General features: G+C 49.4%; 1 protein-coding gene across 4 annotated transcripts in view; it reads left to right on the top strand.

Moving 5' to 3' along the window:
- Positions 1-13,852, top strand: part of PTPN3 (protein tyrosine phosphatase non-receptor type 3) — a 122,788-nt gene that overhangs the window by 20,757 nt on the left and 88,179 nt on the right. Inside the window, exon 1 of one of the 4 annotated variants that reach the window (XM_077304047.1) lies at positions 439-589. The exons of 1 other annotated variant lie outside the window; for it this stretch is intronic. The gene's annotated coding sequence lies outside the window, so the exon portion shown is untranslated. Of the gene's footprint in view, positions 1-438; positions 590-1,278; positions 1,491-13,852 lie in introns of those variants that run through there. 2 more of the 4 variants (XM_077304050.1, XM_077304048.1) reach the window with 2 other exon arrangements.

The raw sequence follows: 13,852 nt of genomic DNA, 5'->3' as shown, positions 1-13,852 counted from the left end.
TTTTTGGATCAGGCAAACAGTGTGGCTAAAAGTGATTGTCATATGGGAAAACAAGGTTTGCACTCTGTGCGCTTTGCAGGCTTGAAGCAAAGGGGAACCCCGCGGTGTAAAATTAAGGTTTGCTGTAAGAAAAAGGACGATGGCTTTCCTTTGGCTATCTGGTTCATTTGAGACAGTCTCTGAAGACGTGTGTGCTTTCTCCGGATATCTGCATGCAGTCCCCGAGGAGGGGATTTGAACCCGAGTCTCCGTGTTGCGCCTCAGAGGTTGCCGTCCTCGTCTTTTCTGAGGGCGCCGAATCCTGACTGGCGGGCTGCCCCGGCTGGGCCTCCCCGCTCAGCGGCAGACCCGCGCGCCGCCTCAGCCCGCCGGCCAGCCAATCCGCTCGCCAGCCAGTCCGCGCGCTCTCGGTCCACCTGCCTTCGCGGCCGGGGGGCGGGGCCGCCCTGGGGGCGGGGCGAGGGCGGGGCGCGGCCGGAGGCGAAGTCGGGCTGCCGGGAGCGGCGCAGGTGGAGGGAGCCGCCGCCTTTCCGCCCTCTCCCTCGCGGCCCGCGCCCATGAGGCCCTCCGGCCCAGCCGACACGCTGAGGTGAGGGGGGGAGAGCCAGGGGGGGAGAGCCGGGGGGGGGGGCGAAGGGAGCCCCCTCGGGGTTGCGGCGCTGAGGCCCCCGCGAGCCGCTCGCGCTCCGGAAGGCACCAGCCAGTCGAATAAGGCCCCGCCCCTCCCGCACTCGCCTCACAACCACCCCGGAAGGTAGGCCAGAAGGGGGCGATTCCTCGGGGAGGGGGGGGGGGCTGGGGCAGGCGCCGCGTGCCCTCGCCCTGAGCCCCCCGCCGCGCCTTCCCTTCCTTCCCTTCCCTTGTCGGCCGCCGGAGGGAATCGCGGCGCAGCCCCTGTCTACGGAGGGCGAAGTCCGAGTGCAGCGGCGCCGTCGGGAGCAGCCGGGGGGGGGGGGCGCTCTGTGCCCGGGCTCCCGACGCGCTCTTGCACGGGCGCAGCTGCGCGGGAAGGCCGCTCGGGCTGGGGGGGGGGGCCCGGCCTTCTCCCCGCCGCCGCCGCCGCCGCCGCCCTCCCTTCCTTCCGCGGCCCCTGGGGAGCGCCTGCTGGCGTTGGGCGGGCGGGCTGGCGGGAAGACCGAGGCCGGCTCGTGCTCGAGGAGCTCCCCGGCCGGGCCACTCCGGGGCCCCCGTGCGGGGTGCGGGTGGGAGACGCCACGGGAGACGCGGAGGGCTCGGGCCGTCATGACACGGTGGGCGGCGGGGCGCCCTGATGGGATTTGCTCCATCGTATTTTGAAAACCATCTCAGTGCACAGGGGGAGTCAATGTTTCCCCAGCATTCTGCGTCCTGTTGACCCTGAGTGGGATCTGTGTGGTGCGGATGTCTTTTGAGGAGGGGGGGCTGAGCAGACGCTGCCTCGGCACACCTCATTTTTCTCAACTCGTTGGGCCATGTGCATGCAGAGGTCTTGGGAATTGCCAGATGGAAGGGTGAGTGCTTGTGTTGGGTCTTTTCCTGCTGGAAATATGACAGATGTCAGTGTAGTCGTGTTGCACGGGTGTCTTTGTCATTATATCTCAGTAGTGTGCATATGACTCTGTGACTTCTTGCTTTATGTGGTAGCAATATGCATAATGCATTCACGGATCTGGTACACACCTTCAAGGCCAGGGGTAGTCAAACTGCGGCCCTCCAGATGTCCATGGACTACAATTCCCAGGAGCCCCCTGCCAGCGAATGCTGGCAGGGGGCTCCTGGGAATTGTAGTCCATGGACATCTGGAGGGCCGCAGTTTGACTACCCCTGTTCAAGGCCATATGCAGTCCAGGCCCTGTGTATCTGAGGGACCACCTATCTGGTACGTCCCCTGGAGAAGACTACTTCCTTTTCGCCCCTGGCTCCCAGCTGTTGGAGTGAGCTCCCAGAAGAGATCAGGGCACTGTCAGCTTTCTCATTTCTGTTGGGCCTGCAAGACAGAGCTCTTCCACCCGGCTTATGGCTGAGGCCAGTGGAAATACATATGACATCTGGTTGAGCCTCCCCCCCCCCCCACATCCCTCTCCTCGTTCTTTCAGAAGACCAGAACTTGACACCAATTGGGGCTACCTAGTGATAATTTTAACTTGCTTTAATTGTAATTTTGGTTAATATTTGCTTGAGAGGAGTGGTATAAAAATCGAGATGTAACAGGTGAGAGGCTCTGGTGTGTGCTTTCTGTTCAAGATACTAACTAGCAATCTTGTAATCATAGGACAAACTCTTTTCTCTCTGCTGACATGGTGTGTCCTTCTGGGGAAATCTTGGTGTTGCTTCTGGGTAAACGTTCAAATGTTCACTCAAATGTAGATTTGGACAACATCGCTAATTAAAATTATTTTAGATGTGCAATGGGGAAAATCTGGTAAAGGTCTAAATGTTCACAGCTGCTTTCTTATTCTGGCACACCTCAAGGTAGTTAGAACACTAGAATCTCTGTGAGAGATATGCATGTGAGGAATACTATGGCTGTCTCACAAGTTTTATATATCAAATGACTCAATATTAGCAAACGTTTGTGCTGTAGTAAGGTGGTGGGGATGGGAAGCATGAAATACTACAAGTTTCTCCTGTTGGTTGCCTTTGCTGCCATGACCTGCTAAAAGGGTATGAATAAACTAGAGTACTGAAAACCAACTTTCTATATAGAGAGGAAGTTTCTACACAAATCATTCAATAAAGGTGTCAAAGGGCTCAATATGTATGCAAAGCTGCTGGCTGGTAGAGTCTATTAGGAACACACCTGGACAGTAATAACTATAAGTTTGACATGCTGGTTCTTAGCCTGGCTCTAGAGACAGTTTAAGGATCTCTGGCTCTTGTAGGAACCTGCCTGGTTGTTAAGATTCAGTTCAGAGGCACTCTTCTGTCTGCTTCTACCTTATTTATTTATTTATTATATTTATATACCGCCCTCCCCGGGGGCTCAGGGAGGGCAAACTTCAAACTTGAGGCAATTAGGGATAGGTTTTTTCAGTTTTGAGGGGTTGCTTATGGGATTCTCTGTCTAATTTATTTGGTGCCTACGCTACTGAGTTTTAGGCAATTTCTCCAGGCATACTGTTGTGGCTGGGAGTTAATGTTGTTTATTGTCTTCTGTTAATTAATATGGCTTTTTGGAGTTTCATTTTTATCCTCCTCTGACTGCCCTTGTTCCTGTTGTCACCCTCCTCCCTTTTTCATGCTAGAATCTTTGTTGCTGTGGGGTGGCTATTATTTTATACTGTACTAGTAATCAAGCCCATTGCAGTTCTAAATGCAATGGGCGCTAGCAGTGAGTGTGGGTTTGGGGGGGGGAATACCTGCAGTCTTTGGAGGGGGTTTGAAAGGGGAGAAGAGGGCAGGGTAAGGGACACACTCTCAGCCACCCACCCACCCCCTCTCTCAGAACCCCCCCCCCCCCCCCGAGAAGCAGCGCCGCGGTCCTGCCTCCCAAGGCCAGTCAGAACCCCAGGTCCACTTACAAACCTTGCGCTGGTCCTGGTTGCTGTCTGCTGGTCTTCGGCCCTCGCAGTTCCCAGGAGAAGGCCGGCGAAGCCGCTCCTGCGGCCGGGGAAAGGCGGGCCCGGCCACCCCCCCACCCGCGGCTCTCTGGAGCCTTTCCCCGGGCGCAGGAACGGCTTCGCAGCGTCTCCGACGCTGCGAAGCCGCTCCTGCGGCCGGGGAAAGGCGGGCCCGGCCACCCCCCCACCCGCGGCTCTCTGGAGCCTTTCCCCGGGCGCAGGAACGGCTTCGCAGCGTCTCCGACGCTGCGAAGCCGCTCCTGCGGCCGGGGAAAGGCGGGCCCGGCCACCCCCCCACCCGCGGCTCTCTGGAGCCTTTCCCCGGGCGCAGGAACGGCTTCGCAGCGTCTCCGACGCTGCGAAGCCGCTCCTGCGGCCGGGGAAAGGCGGGCCCGGCCACCCCCCCACCCGCGGCTCTCTGGAGCCTTTCCCCGGGCGCAGGAACGGCTTCGCAGCGTCTCCGACGCTGCGAAGCCGCTCCTGCGGCCGGGGAAAGGCGGGCCCGGCCACCCCCCCACCCGCGGCTCTCTGGAGCCTTTCCCCGGGCGCAGGAACGGCTTCGCAGCGTCTCCGACGCTGCGAAGCCGCTCCTGCGGCCGGGGAAAGGCGGGCCCGGCCACCCCCCCACCCGCGGCTCTCTGGAGCCTTTCCCCGGGCGCAGGAACGGCTTCGCAGCGTCTCCGACGCTGCGAAGCCGCTCCTGCGGCCGGGGAAAGGCGGGCCCGGCCACCCCCCCACCCGCGGCTCTCTGGAGCCTTTCCCCGGGCGCAGGAACGGCTTCGCAGCGTCTCCGACGCTGCGAAGCCGCTCCTGCGGCCGGGGAAAGGCGGGCCCGGCCACCCCCCCACCCGCGGCTCTCTGGAGCCTTTCCCCGGGCGCAGGAACGGCTTCGCAGCGTCTCCGACGCTGCGAAGCCGCTCCTGCGGCCGGGGAAAGGCGGGCCCGGCCACCCCCCCACCCGCGGCTCTCTGGAGCCTTTCCCCGGGCGCAGGAACGGCTTCGCAGCGTCTCCGACGCTGCGAAGCCGCTCCTGCGGCCGGGGAAAGGCGGGCCCGGCCACCCCCCCACCCGCGGCTCTCTGGAGCCTTTCCCCGGGCGCAGGAACGGCTTCGCAGCGTCTCCGACGCTGCGAAGCCGCTCCTGCGGCCGGGGAAAGGCGGGCCCGGCCACCCCCCCACCCGCGGCTCTCTGGAGCCTTTCCCCGGGCGCAGGAACGGCTTCGCAGCGTCTCCGACGCTGCGAAGCCGTTCCTGCGCCCGGGGAAAGGCGGGCCCGGCCACCCCCCCACCCGCGGCTGTCTGGAGCCTTTCCCCGGGCGCAGGAACGGCTTCGCAGCGTCTCCGACGCTGCGAAGCTGCTCCTTCGGCCGGGGAAAGGCAGGCCCGGCCACCCCCCCACCCGAGGCTCTCTGGAGCCTTTCCCCGGCCTGACGCTGCTTCAGGCCAGCGGCAAAGGAGCAACTGCGAGCCGCGCTGCGCGCGGCTCGCAGTTGCTGGCGGCGGGAATCAGAGGGACCAATCGGCAGGCGCTTTGCGCCTGCCGATTGGTCCCTCTGATTGTCTGTCATGAGGAAGGGTCCAATCTGGACCCTTCCTCATCCCGGACACATCCCGCCCCAGAACCTCTTACTGTCTTATTTAGTCCGTGGCGCCCGCGGCGCCACGGGCGGTGTACAGATTTTAATTAATGTTCTCGGCATGTATGGTGGGATTGGCTGTGATAACACTTTGCTTTACTAGTAATGCAAAGGTGAAAGTATGAGATATTTTATGCTGAAATAGAATTCATAATTTTGATACCTCCTTAAATTTTGCTTCTGTTGATTATTTTATTTTATTCTTTTGGAAAAAAGGAGGAAAAGAGGGGAGCCCTCAAAATCTAGAAATATGCAGGGAGAAAGGGGTAGGGGAATATATGAAACAATGAAGGCAGATCTATACATAAGTTTCTATGCAAGATTTCCCAATACCTAGAAGAAAGTCCATATGCAATTGTCAGTATGCCATGTGTTCAAATATTTATATACTTATTAGGTCCTTAAGCCACTGGTTTATAGAAGGTGGACATTTATTTCTCTAATGTTATTATACGTCTTTTAGCTGTAGTAAGGGATTGGAGGGGCCATTTTGTTGACCATCAGTTAGCTCCAAAAGACAGGCTGATAATTTAAAAGTACATAAATGTCCTCAAAATTAATGGGCATTCTAATACAAAATTAATATAAATTCCCAGCAAAATCAAGGGACTATCAGTGTAGGAGGGGCTGTTTTTCAGTAAGCTGTAACCACTACAAAAGGACCACATGCTTATTTCATTTGCATTTATTTTATTGCACTTCTGTTTGATGTCCAATCTCTACTCTTTCTCTGAGTGGTGGTTTCTATTGGCTGCACTTGCTGGCAGTTTCAGCAGTAAATACCATATTATTCTTTTTCTTTCTTTTTGGCCATGCTCTTCTGTTCTTGGATATTGCATTGATTCTCTTTGGACTTCCCCAGGATGATGTCAGTTTTATATGTAGAGGCTAGTCTTGGTGAGTGTAGCCCATCAGCTCCAAACTTATCAGATATTGTCACTGGAGTGTTTACTTGCCGTTGGTCTCCTGAGTTGGGGAGCACATTGTAGAAGAACAGGGGAGAGACAGGAAGGAAGGAAGGAGTGCAACCCCGAGACTTGAGACTGTGGGCCATGGGGCACCATAAATCCTTGCTACTTCTAAAAGAGTGTTTTAAAAGTAAAGCAGTTCAAAGATCTTAGTCAACTGTTTTTGACATTTTTGAAGTTCAGTTTCTAAATAATGAAAGATAGGTGTATATATTTTCCCCTGTTTTCCAGCTTCTCAGGGATCTGTCTGTCTTAGATTGTTCTGTAAGGTTCCATGATTGTACTATCTAAATAATATTTTTCAGGAGTTTTGCATCCTCTGTCTGGCAATAATGGTAGGTACCTGGCAGAGTTAGAGTTGTGGGATATTGTAGGTAGCTACCTGTATATCCATTGTGTATGATTAGGAAGAAACGAAGATTTCCAGTATGAGTTATAGGAGGTAAATGAAAGCAATTCACTTTCAACAGACTTAAAAATTCCTTTGTATAATTCTCAGTTCAGGGTTCTGTCCCCCAATCCCAATGTTCTATTATTCCTTGCTTATGTAAATACAAAAAGATGCAGAGTGATTTATAATTAGGTATTTAAAGCCCATAACTCTAGTATTTGTTTATGAATATGATTTACATTCCAGCTGACATATAGAACTGTATTTTAACAAAACGATATCCTGTCTATTATTTTCTTTTAAAAGTCCTGCCTCCTCTCCAGAGGAGGTGTGGCAGAGCACAAGGCTCTGTTCTGCCCAGTCTTTCTCTGTCTGGGCAGAAGGTAACGATTAATCATGCAATTAATGTCAGAAGATTGGCTGGCCTTTTATGTGATGGTAATTGAAGGTTCATGAACATTCAGTTTGCTTAGGAAGCAAACAGAGACAGTGTTTGCAGTCAGCTGAACTAAGACAAGGAATTTTTTAATTGCCTTTTTGTTGCTTTGATCCTGGGCTTGGTTATAGAATATATATATTGTCCATTACTTATCCATGCATTCTTCTGTGCTGCTGACTATGAGCATATATAGAGCATGAGAGGTTTCTGGATCAATTGGAGCTGGAAAACTTTAAGGCAAATCTTTCTAGAAACATCAGATGCCCTAACATGTGTGAATTGATTTGGCATCCTTATTTTGACTTGCAGTTAGTAAACAAAGCTAGAAAGTTACAACTCAAAATATTTGATTTGGGGGAAAATCAAAGCAAGTGTGATTTAAATGTTATATCCAAAACTTTATGTGGAAATTGTTTTTGTAAACATTTAAATGTGACATAGCATGTACATACTTTAGTTAGCCCCTCCCCCCTCAACAAAAACATAACCCCCTTGAGGGTGCTGAAAGCTGTTTTCACACAAATCATGCCATGGATGTAGTTATCAGCTCATGTGTTTGAATTTTACTATTGTCCTTGGTAGTCTCTGACTTGTTAGTTCCATTTCAGGTTTTTATCTTTGGATTTCTATTGGCCTGCATGGTAGTTGTTGTTTGTTGCGAAGTCGTGTCCGACCCATCGCGACCCCATGGACAATGATCCTCCAGGCCTTCCTGTCCTCTACCATTCCTCGAAGTCCATTTAAGTTTGCACCGACTGCTTCAGTGACTCCATCCAGCCACCTCAATCTCTGTCGTCCCCTTCTTCTTTTGCCCTCAATCGCTCCCAGCATTAGGCTCTTCTCCAGGGAGTCCTTCCTTCTCATGAGGTGGCCAAAGTATTTGAGTTTCATCTTGAGGATCGGGCCTTCTAAGGAGCAGGCAGGGCTGATCTCCTCTAGGACTGACCGGTTTGTTTGCCTTGCAGTCCAAGGGACTCGCAAGAGTCTTCTCCAGCACCAGAGTTCAAAAGCCTCAATTCTTTGACGCTCAGCCTTCCTTGTGGTCCAACTTTCGCAGCCATACATTGCAACTGGGAAGACCATAGCCTTGCCTAGATGCACTTTTGTTGGCAGGGTGATGTCTCTGCTTTTTAGGATGCAGTCTAGATTTGCCATAGCTTTCCTCCCCAGGAGCAAGTGACTTTTAATTTCTTTGCTGCAGTCCCCAGCTGCAGTGATCTTGGAACCTAGGAAAATAAAATCTGTCACTACCTCCATTTCTTTCACATCTATTTGCCAGGAATTGAGAGGGCTGGATGCCATGATCTTAGTTTTCTTGGTGTTGAGTTTGAAGCCAACTTTTGCACTCTCCTCCTTCACTGTATCAAGCGGCTCTTTAGTTCTTCACTTTCTTGCACGGTTAATCAGGTAAATTAACAACATAGTAAAATGTATTATTATATTTGTTTGAATGGAAATGGGAAGTGACAAAAGGTTATGTCACCTCTGGTCACCACATCTGCAGTTCTCCAGAAGATCCCCAAATTTCTGTGGTTTGCCATAGAGATTGTGTCTCCTAGAGCGGTGGTCCCCAACCCCCGGTCCGGAGACCGGTACCGGTCCGCAGATCAGTCGGGACCGGTCCGCAGCTCCTCCTCATCCCCCTCCCTGGCTGCTGTCTCAGGGGCTGCCCTGCCACTCTGCTGCCTTTCGTGCTCTCCAGCGGCCACCATGGCTGGGGCTCCCTCTCAGCGTGGCACTGCTCAGCTGCTGCTGGTAGCGCCCCTCAGCGGGCAGCGGGAAGTCTGGGTCACCAGCGGGAAAGCAAATGGAGCAGGGGCTCAGGCGGCGGCGACGTCCCTCGGCAAAAGACTACCCCCCCCCCCAGGCCTCAGTAAAATTGTTAAGCGTTGACTGGTCCCCGGTGATAAAAAGGTTGGGGACCACTGTCCTAGAGTGTTTTGCAATATTCCCCCTTCCATGACTGCCTTCAAAAGCTTCCATGATTGTCAGTCAGAGTCCAAGAGCCTGTTGTTTCTTGCCTTTTGGTTCTCCTAAGAGCTTGCACCTTTGGCCATACCAAAAGGCTAAATAACTGAAACACAGGAGGTACCAAAACTGAGACCACATTTTGTTCAGCTGGTAAAGAGATTCTCAGCCTTCCTTGCCTCTGAGTTTTAATATGAGATTGTAGTGAAACATGCAAAAGCATGGGAGGAAAAAGTAAGTGCTTTAATGTTGTTTCATTTTTTTTAAGTGGCTGCATGACTTATGTTTCTGCTGTTCCCTTATTGTCCTGTGTTATAGGAGAGGAATGCTGGCTACAATGTCTAAGTAAAGCTTGTAATAATAAGACATTATTCCGTATTCCCCGTTTGAAAATTGATGAAACATACATGTACCCCAACACGCAACTTCTTGGGATAATCATGTGAAAAAAATGTTGAAATTGCCAACCTTCCCAAATATTTTATTGACAAGGGCACAATCTCATTGTTGTCAATTTTAATGAAACAATGAATCTTTAGAAATGAGGAACTTTTGCTGCTGTATAAACTCTGCTGTGGAATGGTGAGGAAAACGGAGACCCTTCTCTCAACCAGTAAATAGCCTTTGGCACTTGGGCTTTCTGATCCTGGGAGTAGGACGTCTAGTTTATATCAAGTGGCAGACCTAAGACTGCAGTTCCCTTTTTAATTTAAGAAATTAACCGGCAACTATGCTGCTGTTTAAAACATACTCCGAAGAGATACTGTAGATTTTCCTATTTCCTGTTCCTCCTTGGGCCAAAAGATTTTGGTGCCTCTTGAAATCTGTTTTGCAGAGCCAGTCTGCTTGAAGTCTGCAGTATCCTTGGACTGTGTGAGCCAGCACGGCTTTCTCTGTTCCTTTTCTTTGTGGATTCTTGTGGTATTGGTATGCTTGCATAATCTGAAGCTTGTTGATACCAGTTAACTTACCTTCGTTCATATTGTCCAAGGCTACTGGATAAACACCGGAAATCACGTTACGTTGAATCATACCCTTCTCTACCATGGTCAGTATGATCTGCTCATACAGGCAGTGGCTCTCTTTCATAGCATCCACCACATGATCTTTTACCAAATGACTGAACCTGAGGCCAAGTATATGCTGTATCCCTGAGCCATAGCCTCTTCCTCCAGCAGCTTATTTGATCTTTCAGATTTGACCTCTAATGTATTTGCTTTCAGGGGTCAGTTAGGAAGCTTATTTGCCTATGTAGAGAATTGGCCTTTATAGTTACAAGTGAAGTAATCATAATTGCATAATATGTACAAAACTAAAAATATATATTTATGTTGATATTTCCATGTACTTGCTCTTTTATATACTGACTATATTTTGGCTTCTTTGCAGCCCCAGTCTTCTCAGTTCACAAGAATGTTTGTGAAAATTGCCTTTCTGGGTGATTTCTAGAAATAAGGGCTGCTCAGTCTGCTGTTGTATGTTTAGATCTGTTGCTTTGGATGTTTATGGTTTCATCTGTACATTTGGAAGCCCCTTTGAGTACCTGTCAGGACAGTAGAACAATGTTTGAGTCCAGTGTCCCCTTTAAGTGTGCATGCACACGAATGTTTATACCTTGAATAAAACTTGGTTGGTTTTAAAAGTGCCCTTGGACTCAAGCTTTGTTCTTCTGCTCTAGATCAACATGGCTGCCGACCTGAATCTGTCAGGAAAATGTTATGAGACAAGTGTCTGTTTGGAAGATCTGTTAGGAAAAGCATTACAGTCCTCACCTGTGCTTCAGTTATGCTGGCTGGCGGGCTGTCATATACCAAATGAGCCCCTGCTGTGGGCAGATCCTGCTGATAAACCCGTGCTGGGGATCTGTGCAGCTGTAACATTTGGGGGCCAGAATTAGAGCTGTGAAGGTGGCAGCACTCCATATGCTGCATGCCCTCCCCTTGTTCTGAGGGACTGCATCAGTTATACTAGCACAAGTTAAAACATTCCTGCTGAACTCGAGAGCAGCATTAATTCTGCACCTGCCTTTTTATTTATATTTATTATATTTCTATCCCGCCACTCCTGTGGGGGCCTCTGTGGCCATGGCAAAGCACCTGCATTACTTTTAAAACTCATTCCACAGCAGTGGTCCTGTTCAGGACAAGTTTATGCTGTTCTACAGTGTGTTAATGGGTTTAGCAGGTGGGATTTTTCTCTTCTGTACCTTGCTTTGTTGCTCATCTTGGCTGTGAGACTCACTGGGAGGAGGTTGTGATGGGGGGGGGGTAGCTCCCTAATCCAGGGTCTGTCTCAGCATGCCTTGAAGTGGGACAGCTGCCAAGGCCTAAATCTCCTGATGAAGCCTGCTGCTGCTGATTTCCCTTGCTGCCCATCTGCTTGTTGTGAACCTTCCCAAGACAGTCAGTGTGAGAACTGGAAAATGAGCCAGTGGGTGGGTTGAATAAAACTTGATTGCTCTTGAAAAAAACTTTGCTGGTCTTAAAGGTATCCTTGGGCTCAACCTTTGTTTTACTAATAAACCAAAAAAGAACAAAATAAGTGATGAATGATTCTTACACATTTTGTAATGCATACCCACATGGCACCCTTATTGCACAAGGGAATGAACTGCAAAATTAGATATGATTTACATTTTTATATGTGAGCATGGAAATCATAGGGTAAGATCCATGTTTCTAATAAGAGCACCAATAGGCCACACACTAGAAAATGTGCAAGAACATCTATTTTGGCTTTTTATTCCAACCAACAATTCTTCCTGGTATGTTTGTGTATCTATGTACTCGTGTAGTAGTCCCATGGGACTGTTTATTCTGTTTGTGGTCATTTTTATGCTGTCAACCTGTGGTTATTGATTTGTATTCAGTAATGTACATTGAGGGTTCGTTAGTCTGGTGGTTTCTATCTGTATGCTAAATTCAAAGGCTGTTTTTAAGTGCACAATGAATACATAGCTTTATTTTGTTTAATTCATTTTTAACATGGATCTTGTTTGACTTTTGTGGTACCTTAATCAGTTGTTGGGTTGTGTTTATATTCTCATTTGTTGTTGTATTCACTTAAGAATATATACCACAAAAAAGAGTTGCATGAAGCAAAGTGATTGAAAATGTATTGCTTATTGTCATAGTTCGTGCTGCTTGTAAGCTTAGAGTAAGTATTTTTCCACAAGAAAAATGTGCTGTAGATAGACTGGATTGCAGGATGGCAGGATTAGTTGTGAATTATCAGGTCTGTATGTATTCCTGAAACAGAGGCTCTTGTGGTGCAGAGTGGTAAGGCAGCAGACATGCAGTCTGAAAGCTCTGCCCATGAGGCTGGGAGTTCGATCCCAGCAGCCAGCTCAAGGTTGACTCAGCCTTCCATCCTCCCGAGGTCAGTAAAATGAGTACCCAGCTTGCTGGGGGGTAAACGGTAATGACTGGGGAAGGCACTGGCAAACCACCCCGTATTGAAACTGCCATGAAAACGCTGGAGGGCGTCACCCGAAGGGTCAGACATGACCCAGTGCTTGCACAGGGATACCTTTTCCTTTTTATGTATTCCTGTGCATCTTTCAGTTTAGGTGTTCTATCAATCTTTCAGTTTAAGTGTTCTATCGAATGAGATGATAGATTACTTATCACTCATAGGAATATCATACCGTAAACTCCACTTTCTCTTCTCAATCTAGCACTTAAATGATTGAAGGTTAGGCTGCAGGCAAGTCTCCCTAAGTCAGTCCCCCCCCACACTTTTATAACAGAACCCTTTGTTATAATGAGTGGCCTTCGAATAAGCAGATTTTGCCTGACCTGAGTTTCCTCTAGTTAACCAAATTCTGTTCCAAGTCCTGTGGAAATCCAGTGCAGTAGTTCAGTTTTTCCTTAGCCTTAAAAGCTGGCTATGTGGCAAATTATTCTTCAAGTGAAATGGATTGTAGCCAGGGAACCTGAGAAACACATTTGGATCAGTGTGTATTTTGCATAAACACATGAAAACCTTCTTGATAACTATAACATCCCAAAAACTATTCTTAGCATTTAGCTGCAATACAAACCTGGTATCGTCATCCTGTTTGTCAAGCCAGTCGTGGAATGTGCTGTGATTCTCCAGCAGACTGAGGGCAGTCTTGTAGGGTTTTCAAAGCCAGAGCTACTCAGTTTCCATGGCCTACTTCTGCATGGTGTCCCTGGACTTCTTGGTCTCCCATCCGAGTTTGTGTTCATGTTAATCAGAGCTCCGTTGAGACCATCTAGGTCAGGGCTGGCATAATATTGCAAAGGCTTTTCCATTGGCCTTCATAGAGTGTCTGTTTTTGTTTCAAAATTATCTGTTGGTGTCAGGAGCACTGGAAGATATGTGTCAATACAACTTCTGCCTCTAGTTTAGTGGTATTTGTATTTTGACTGCTGGAGATTAGCAGTTGTTACGATTACAGGGTTGCTCTGCCCACAGGCAGCACTCAGTTTTTCATGGAACAGGGTGGTTGTAACTTTCCTTAAGCTTGCAGTATCCATTACTGCTTCAAAAGTGTAGCCGGCTTGTGCAGATAGGCAGAGCAGTACTTATTTGGGTGACCTACCTCTGTTTGTTAGTGTTTTAAAAGCATCAAGTGCAATCCACATCACTCATTAGAACATTCTGTGTTTATCTTTCCCTTCAGGTTGCCAGACAGGGGGGAAGAAACCCTAGCCTTGCATGAATTGGCTTAAATCCTGAAGGAGGCGTGAACTTTCCTTAACCACAGGAAATGTGAAGCCTGTATTACTGGTTCAATCATATGACACCTCCAGGGCAATAAAAAAAAAAACTGGTGTGTGCCTTGACAGCAGATAATAACAGGCTTGTGAAGAAAGCGTAGCCAGAACCATTTTCTCTGCCTTGCATTGTACAACTTTTTGAATCTCTCATCATCCTGCTTCAGCT

Source organism: Paroedura picta, chromosome 11 (genome assembly GCF_049243985.1).
Source record: "Paroedura picta isolate Pp20150507F chromosome 11, Ppicta_v3.0, whole genome shotgun sequence".
Taxonomy (NCBI): domain Eukaryota; kingdom Metazoa; phylum Chordata; class Lepidosauria; order Squamata; family Gekkonidae; genus Paroedura; species Paroedura picta.
Note: the sequence above shows the minus strand (reverse complement) of the source record. Positions and strands in the feature narration are given on the sequence as shown.